At 43.2% G+C, this 9,484-nt stretch overlaps 2 long non-coding RNA genes across 2 annotated transcripts; one reads left to right on the top strand and one right to left on the bottom strand.

The window, feature by feature from the left end:
* The first annotated feature begins 482 nt into the window (after window positions 1-482).
* LOC143412809 (uncharacterized) lies at window positions 483-5,179 on the top strand. Its single transcript, XR_013093343.1, has 3 exons — window positions 483-583; window positions 1,737-4,207; window positions 4,687-5,179. It is a non-coding gene; the product is annotated as an uncharacterized LOC143412809 (long non-coding RNA).
* Window positions 5,180-5,391: 212 nt separating this feature from the next.
* On the bottom strand, window positions 5,392-6,615 carry LOC143412810 (uncharacterized). The gene is made up of 3 exons (XR_013093344.1): window positions 6,001-6,615; window positions 5,728-5,809; window positions 5,392-5,556 (listed from the first exon to the last, which is right to left on the bottom strand). It is a non-coding gene; the product is annotated as an uncharacterized LOC143412810 (long non-coding RNA).
* Window positions 6,616-9,484: the final 2,869 nt, after the last annotated feature.

Raw genomic sequence — 9,484 nt, forward strand, 5'->3', positions numbered from 1 at the left:
ACATAGACACTCATAGATTGATATATTCTCTGATATAGAGTCTGTCATGGTCCTGGGTCGGTGACCCAGAGCTTTTAGTTTGTTATCATTTTCTAGATGATTGTTTAAAGTTCTGTGTTATTTTCGATCTGCCTGAGTCTGCGTCTGTATCTGTCTGTCTATGGTGTCTCCCCATCTGTTTATGAATCTGTCTGTTTAGTTCAATGTCTTGTCTGGTTCCATGTATCTGAGTTTCCTGTTTTATTGTGAAGGTCCGTGTCATATGTGAGTGTGATCAGTTTACGTTTCCCCTGTCCCGTCAGCCCAGATTCCTCCCAGCTGTGTTGCCCTCCTGTCTCTCATCCCCTGATTACTGGTGTGTGTATTTAAGCCCTGTGTGTTCTCCTGCCTGTTGCCGGTTTGTCTGTGTAACTCCGTGTCAGTCTGTGTAACTCCGTGTAACTCCGTGTAACTCCGTGTCAGTCTGTGTAACTCCGTGTCAGTCTGTGTAACTCCGTGTCAGTCTGTTACCCTGTGTTCCACGGTGTCCCGTTCCTCGTCTGCGTCTCTCTGCTATTCATCATCCGTTGTCATATGCTCCCAGGTCTGTTATTTTTAGTTCTCCCAGTTTAGGTGTCTTTAGTTGTTTGTTATGCCCCACTGTTTGTTTGCCACTACACCTCTGTAAATAAAACCACCGGTATCTCATCCACTGCCTGCATCTTGGGTCCTCCTTCTAAATCCACACGGCTCGCCTCGGCAGCCGTGACAGTCTCTGGTGGAGGAATCTGTTTTATAAGTGCTAGCTGTTAAGCTGTACCTTAGTAACACTACTGAGTGAAATATAAACGGTGTGCCACATTGTCATGGGAATGTTCACATATTTATTTGGTTATTTACTAAATGTATAAATGTTGTAATGTTTCAAATGTAAATCAACACACTTTCTAATTCATGGATTTTTTTTAAATCCAAAAGATACATAAGAATCACTAACTATAGATTGTTGTTGAGCTCCCTTTGAACATTTCTTTTAATAATGCCTGCTTCAGTTACTAACTGAAGGAAAAAATAAAACAGGTAATGTAACACTGAGACCCAGTCTTATTAAAAAATAATGGTTAACTGAGACATGAATAATCAAGCTGATGACCCCTCTGTATCCCTGAGTCAGTCTGAGAAATACTACCCTGTGGATATCTTAATTAGCCTTTTGCCTTTAGAAAACATTAAGATAGTTCTCTATGTTTTGAGGTCCTTCATATGGAGCCTTAATTTAGTAGAAAATTACAAGTAAAATAAGAAGACAAAGCTAGTGAAGTAATTTCAACAACTGCTCTTGATTTACCCCGTTCACCTTTGAGAAACTGTAATTTAAGCAGGCTTACATATCAGCTATCTCAATTAGGGTGAAATAGAGCTCATATTTTCCAGTGGGTGCCACATAATAAATCTGGCATGCTTTTAATGGCTTTAAGACAGAAAGTGAGGACAAAAGTCTGGAAAGGGGGGGAGACATTTATATCATCCACTCATAATTTGGGAACAAATACAAATTGTGAATAATGTAAGATGTGATTTTCCTCACTGTATTATTTCACATTACATGGCCTGTTAAACACAGTGGTGTGCATGGAGGAGTAAATGTGCTGTACTCCACCATGTGTCATCCATCTCCTTCAGGCTTTGCACGTTTGTATGCCAACTGTCTACAAATCTCCCCATATCACACTCCATCATTTGTCATTTCTCCCCAGTACAAGGAAGTCGAAAGTCACCATGAGGCCCTCAGTGTCAGCAGAGAGCATGCTGTATGAAGTGTCAGCGCTCACAACAGGTCACCCGCAAGAGGCATCATATTTCTCAACGTTAAGTTTCTGAGTACGACAAGTGGTTCTCTGCCATTGTGGGCCATTTCCCCGGGGCCAGGCATTGTTGGGGGTGTTTTCTTAAAGTGTGTACAGGGGTGACAGTATCCCCTGCTCATGTCCCTGGCACTGTGGAGGCAGGCTTTACTACATGCCTTGGTCTTTCTTGTGTGTACATCAGCTGCAGGTCACATGAGTGATCAAAGACACAGCAGGGAGGCCTTGAGCCACTTGTGTCTCCCTACTGCAGGCTGGATAATAGAAAGCAGAGCCAACAGTTGGGCACCAGGAAGACCAGGGATAAAAGGAGCTTTGTCTGAAAAACGAGACGGAGAGACACAAAGAGGCTTGAGGAAAAATAGAGAAACTAACGGTGTGTTCACACCGAACGCGATAGATGCGAACGAAAACGCCCCAAACGCCCCTAATTTGACGCGTGCACATTCGCACCTCAACGCGTGTCCAAGAAAAATCCATCGTGCCTCAAAATTGCATATTTTGACGCGCGTGAAGCGGAAATGTGGGAGGGATGTGGGAGGAAGTTGTGCCAGACGGTATCTTTGCTAGATGGCAGCTGTCGAGCTAGCGTTTGAAGAGAGAGTCTCCCGTCTCTATTTACTGTGGAGAGCAGAGCAGCGGTGTTAAGGATGTCCTCGCCGTGCCTGGGTCCATCAGGTCCTCCAGACGCGTGAGCAGTTTGGTGAGTTTCACCACTTGCTCCAGGAGCTGCGCCTGGATGACTGCCGATTTCAGCGGTACCACCGCTGTCTTCCCCTCGCCCAGTTTGAGGACCCGCTGTCCCGCGTTGGTCCAAGAATCGCCTGCCTAGACACCAACTACAGGCGCTCAATCCCGCCTGCAGAGGGTCTGTCCATCTGCCTGAGGTTAGTAAAAGTGTTTAATACAGTAGTCCTTTATTGATACCTGTGCTAATATATGCTAAACTATCGTTTATACACTGCTAACATGCATGTGCTATGCTATCAGTGAATGCCGTTGGTGTTTACTGATAGCAAACTGTGGTATGGAGACGACTGTTTATAATATTTCTAGTGATACTCAAAAGGTCTCATCAAGTCCCGATTTAATTCAATTTATGCTGTTATCAGCGTTTGCATTGATAGCATGGCTGTGGTGTCATACGTGTGCTCTCAGTGTTTGCTGATATCAAACTGGTATTAGGACCACTGTGGGTTAATCTTTGTAGTGATACTCACTCAATTTACCGGTCGATCTACGTCCCTAACCTCACCTATGGCCACGAGCTGTGGGTAGTGACCGAAAGAACGAGATCGCGGATACAAGCGGCAGAAATGAGCTTCCTCCGAAGGGTGGCTGGCCTCTCCCTTACAGATAGGGTGAGAAGTTCGGCCATCCGGGAGGGGCTCAGAGTAGAGCAGCTGCTGCTCCACATCGAAAGGAGCCAGCTGAGGTGGTTCGGGCATCTGACAAGGATGCCCCCTGGGCGCCTCCTGGGTGAGGTGTTCCAGGCATGTCCCACCGGGAGGAGGCCCCGGGGCAGACCCAGGACACGCTGGAGAGATTATATCTCTCGGCTGGCCTGGGAACGCCTTGGTATTCCCCCGGATAAGCTGGAGGAGGTGGCTGGGGAGAGGGAGGTCTGGGCCTCTTTGCTTAGGCTGCTGCCCCCGCGACCCGGCCCCGGATAAAGCGGCTGAAGATGGATGGATGGATGGATGGTGATACTCACTCCTTTTTTTATTTAGACCTGGTTTAATTCTGGTGTAGTTGAATATTTGTATATAATCCCTGCAGCTGTCAGACTCTATAACAGGGGTCACCAGCCTTTCTTAAAACTGAGAGTTAGATAAAACTGAACAGTTTGGTTCATCTTTAGTTACATGGTTCTATCTTGATAAGCTGTCCTATCACAGATTAATTTTTCAAAAATATAAGCAAGGAAAGGGCTACATGTCAACATACAACTCTTTATTTCTATTAATGTCTTACTTCATTCCTACCTGATTGACATGTTTAGGAATTATGAGTGATTGGCACACTGTAGTTGTAAAAGTTGCTACCACTCAAATTATGATGTTTGTCACGGACCCGGCTCTGGAGGACTCAGGGGTCCGTGAGCAGTGGTATTATTGTTGTTGTTATTATTATTATTACGACTATTATTTGGGGTCTGTGTCGTCTACTGTTCTGTCCATGTTTGTATGTAGAGTACGTGTGTCTGCTTCTCTCTCTCTCCCCCCGTCGTCGGGGCTGTTGACGGAAGTGCGCGTCATGGGAGAGGCGTGTCCGGGCGACTGTCGTCATCGGGAGTCCCTCTTTGCTGTTGCAGCTGATTACCTGACCAGCTGGTGGTAATCATCCCTCCCGGCTAGGAAGAGGTATTTAACCTGGACTCGCGGCGACAGTCGACGTGGGATTATTACTCTTGACCGCAAAGTCGAGCGAAGAAGCGAGTTGGGGAGCACACAAACTAAGGGGGCTACAGCATGGGACGCACTGGGAGCAAGGGATGAGCACCATTGGCAATTTACATCTGAGTTAACTGTTGGACTGACCTGTCTATTCACTGTAAATAAAGTGCACTGTGGCATCGCAGAGTCCTGCGTTTTGGGTCCTACTTTCCTCATCCCCACGGTCTGCCAGCCAGACCGTGACAATGTTAAAGTTAAAACAAAACACAATTGTTTTAGATATTATCTAATATACATTTTGTAATTATCCTTATAATTACAAAATGTTTTATGTAAGATTTATGTTTTGTAATTTAAATCTGACATCACAAAAGTATTTTGGAATTTGAATAATGTATTTTGTAACTGCAGTACACATAATACTAATTTTGAACAATTTTGACCAGGTTCCTTGTCACCGGGGACTCCTTCACGACCAAGCCTTCAATTACAGAGTCGGTGTGTCCACGGTGAGCCAGATCACCCCCCAGGTAGCGATGGCCATCTGGGACTGTCTAGTGGACGACTTCATGGCTGTGCCTTCACCTGGAGACTGGTGGTCCATCACAGAGGGATTCCAGGAGTGCTGGAACTTCCCTCTCTGCTGTGGAGCTCTGAATGGGAAGCAAGTCCAGACGAAGGCACCCCATATATCATATAGGAGACACACACATTGATATACACTAAATATTTATTTCATTTCTTTTTTTGTGGTGCCCAAATTTATGCACCTGCTTGATTTTGTTTAAACAATTATTGCACACTTTTTGTAAATCCAGTAAACTTCTTTTCACTTCTCAAGTATCACTGTGTGTCTCTCCTGTATGATATATTTAACTGACATATTTTATTGTGACAACCAACGATTTATACAGGAAAATAATGGCTATTAACAATGTTGCCCAAACTTTTGCATTCTACTGTATTAGTATATTTTGTTATTAGTATAATATGAAATAAATTGTACATGTGTCGAGTCGTGTGCCAACATTTGCTGTGTAGTAGAACTGAGACATTAGTCATTATAAAAATTTATTTGAAATAATATTAAAATTCTCAAACAGAAAAACATTAAACATAAATATATAAAATATAAGTATTTACAGAGAGACAGGAATAAAAAGGACCCAACTGCTCTCCAGAGCAGGAACCAGGCTGAGGAGGAAATGCTCCATTGGAGACTGGCGTGGCCTCTTCAGGGACACCAGGATGGCCAGCTCCACCGCCGATGGACCGTCCTGGGACCCGTCCCTCATCTGCCTCGGAGCTGTCCTCCTCTGTGGGCACAAAACACAAAGAAATGAGAAGGCTGCTACTAGATTTTCATTTCAACATTGAAAAAAACAAAACAAAAACAGGGTATAATCAGATTGGTTGTAGATATTTAGTAAAGGTGATCACAAGGCAATCCCACCGACTAAAAAGGTATCAGTGCTTGCTGTACATACCTGTGGGTGCAGCAGCAGGAGCTCATGGACTGGGGAGCCAGGAGAAGCAACAGGGGATGCTCTGCTGCAGAATAAGTTGGCTCTATCAATACAGTATTAAATGTTAACAGGTTGAAAACAATAGTCATAGAGAAAGTATATACAGTGGTCCCTCATTTATTGCAGCAGGGGTTCTCAGAAAATCTAGCCCCTGGCCACGCACTTTATACACTGTTTTCCCCACACACATGAACATTGGTCACAGTTCTCATAATTGATTCTCAAAGTGCAAACCTTTGTAGATTGCAAAACGTAAAAGTATTATTGTCACGGCTGCCGAGGCGAGCCGTGTGGAATAAATGAGGATCCAAGCGCAGGCAGTCGTAGAGGAGTGAAGGTGATTTATTGAACACAAAAGAATGTGGACAAACAGCAAACGGGGCTCGAACTAAACTAAACTGGGAAACAACTAAACTACAGAGCACAAACCTGAATGAAAACGAGCAGAGGAGGATGACGATGAACAGCAGGGAGAAGACACGGTGGATACACAGACTGACACTGAGTAATACAGACGAACCGGCAACAGGCAGGAGAACACACAGGGCTTAAATACACACACCAGTAATCAGGGGATGAGAGACAGGAGGGCAACACAGCTGGGAGGAATCTGGGCTGACGGGACAGGGGAAACGTAAACTGATCACACTCACATACGACACGGACCTTCACAATAAAACAGGAAACTCAGATACATGGAACCAGACAAGACATTGAACTAAACAGACAGATTCACAAACAGATGGGGAGACACCATAGACAGACAGGTACAGACGCAGACTTAGAGGCAGATCGAAAATAACACAGAACTTAAACAATCATCATCTAGAAAATGATAACAAACTAAAAGCGCTGGGTCACCGACCCAGGACCATGACAATTATTATGCCGCGTTTTGTCTTCATCTGCCTGCCACTTTCGTGCGCCTTTTTCCCTCGCGGTGGAGGTGTATATTTCCGAATGAGGGTCATAGTTATGGGTGTTTTTGTGCTGTTTTTTCTATTGGACGTGATGGTTATCAAAACCAAACATGATAAATTTGGCAAGCGCAGGAGACACGACATGGGGGAGATTTGTCAATCAGGCTGCAGAATGCAATGCTGTACGGTGCAAAAAAAAGAAAAGAAAAAGAAAATCAGCGAAAAAGCGAAGCAGTGACGGATGAACAGTGGGACCACTGTGTGCTGTTTATTAATAAACAAAATATATTCCTATATAACAACATGCATAAAAGCAGAACGGTATTTGTACGTCAATGGGAAAATAGTGGTGGCTTGCTAGCTTTTGTGCGGCTTCCCCGGGTCAGTGAAAACTTTCAAAAGAGAAATGAATTAACTTACCAGGTTGCCCGATCTCTTCATATATCTTCCTCCAAGCTCGGCCCTTTATATTCCTGTCTCGGTACAGAAAGCAGCTGGTGTCGTACAGCTCCAGGTTGTTTGCTACGGCGTTGATTAGCCTTCCCTCCATTGAAGAATGAAGGGCTTTGGCTGGATCTCCCCCTTTGACCTAGGTCAGAGCTACGTCACCAGGCTCCAGATTGGTTGTTGCGGCGCGATTTGACACTGGAGTTCAGATTTTTCCAACTCGAGCGGTAGACGCGAAACACGCGTATGCAGAAAATGCAACTCACGCGCGTGGTTTTTTTCGCAAGCCGAACGCGACAGACGCGCTAGACTGACGCACGTTTCAGGCGTTTCAGGCGTTTCAGGCGTTTTGGCGACGCAAATCTGCTTCCGAATTTTCGCGGGAGCCGCATTGCGCTTTTCCATTGACTTTACATGTAAACCTGACGCTCTGTTTGCGTCTATTGCGTTCGGTGTGAACACACCGTAAGGGAAGTAAAAGCAGCAAAGCCGAAAGGGAAAGATGCACCAGTTGTTTTTTTTTTTGGTTTTTACATTAAAATATATTCAAAATCATAAGCATTCATACATGTAAATGATACAATAAACAGCTGTACAAGTGACAAATGACTGGAATGAGTGGGTGGGTGGGTGGGGGGGGGGGGTATGTTATGGTCCTCACTTCCTATTTGCTTTTTGTTTTTTTAATAGTTACTTTTCTCTAGTGCTTTGTGTGTAGTTTTGCTTCTTCTCCTCTCTCATTGTCTTTGGATATTATCACCTCTTTCTCATTACCCTACTGTTACCCTACAAGATTTTTAACCGCAAGTTGTCCCAAAGTATCTATCGCTATGTGAGTGTTAACTGTGCGTAGGCAAAGAAAAACGCACTTGTGTTAAATGGGTGAATGTGTTACACTTTGATTGCTCCAACAAAAAAAATGCTATATCATTATGTCTAGACATTGCTTAGAAATTTTCCAGGTTAAATTGAACTTTTAAAAACAACTACTTATTCTTTTCTGCTTGAATTTTACATCAGATCAAAGTTGATTCTATGTTTATAAATGAGTGCCGTTCTAATACATTCCCCATCACCCTGTGGCTTGTTCATGATTTGTTTGTCCTCTAAATCATGTCGGGAGCTACACACTATTGTAGGGCAGAGTACCCCTTAGAGATACTCCACCCTATATAATATATAGGTTGCAGGGTGAATATTATATATATATATATATATATATATATATATATATATATATATATATATATATATATATATATATATATATATATATATGTAGGGGTGCAACGATAGAACAAATTCACGGTTTGGTTCGATACTTTGGTGTCACGGTTCGATATTTTTTCGATACAAAAAAAATGTTCATGCCTTTTTAATTTGTCATTTATTAAAATTATAAATATATATTTTAACTCAAAAGTACAGTTTTTAAATTTAATGTTGCTGAAACAAAAAAGTAATAAAAAATAAATAAATCTATCTGATCGAGAAATCACTCATCTTTGGAAAAGAGAGTTTATTACAGAGAAATGGCTCTTTCCAAAATAAAAGCTATACTATACGCTTACTATACTTCTCAGCAGCATATTAAACATATCAGGTCCCCATAAGGAGAATCATGTGCTAACGGCTGTCTAAATGACTCGGGTAAAGTTTGTAGCATGTGTGCATGTTGTTTTTGTCTGCTTCCACTTGTCTTTGCACTAGGATGATGTCAGAGTAAATGTGCAGTCATATTCATTGTGTTCCCACTAGTGCTGTCAGCGTTAATCTCGTTGAAATGACGTTAACGCCACAACACGGCAAATCTCCATTAACGAGCTACCGCGGATCGCCCTGAGCGTGGGGCTGGACGGCGTAAACACATTAACGAGCTAACTGCGCTAACGCATTAGTTCCCAACAATGTAATTGAGCATTGCGTGGCACATCCGACATACTGTTTTACTTTAGTCCATGACTCGCTTACCTTCAGGGTCATACGTCACATGAAAACCAAAAACAAACGCCAGATCTGAATGAGGGTGGGGGAGGTTCAATTTGCCATGTTGCAAGGAGAGCTTAACTTCTGTCTCGATAGCTTGCACTGCGCTCAGTGGATCTGCGTTCAACTACTCCGCCTAGGCTGCACTGTCGAGCGCAGATCCACTGAGCACTCAATATAGACAGCATCGTCAGAAGAAAAGTTGATAAAATAAATAAAAAATTGTATATTGTTCGATACATATGTGTACCGAACCGAAAGCACTGTATCGAACGGTCCAATATCGATACGAGTATTGTTGCACCCCTTATATATATATATATATATATATATATATATACTGTATATATCAAGAAGGCATCGGT

The sequence above is a fragment of the Maylandia zebra genome, linkage group LG15 (assembly GCF_041146795.1).
Source record: "Maylandia zebra isolate NMK-2024a linkage group LG15, Mzebra_GT3a, whole genome shotgun sequence".
Taxonomy (NCBI): Eukaryota; Metazoa; Chordata; class Actinopteri; order Cichliformes; family Cichlidae; genus Maylandia; species Maylandia zebra.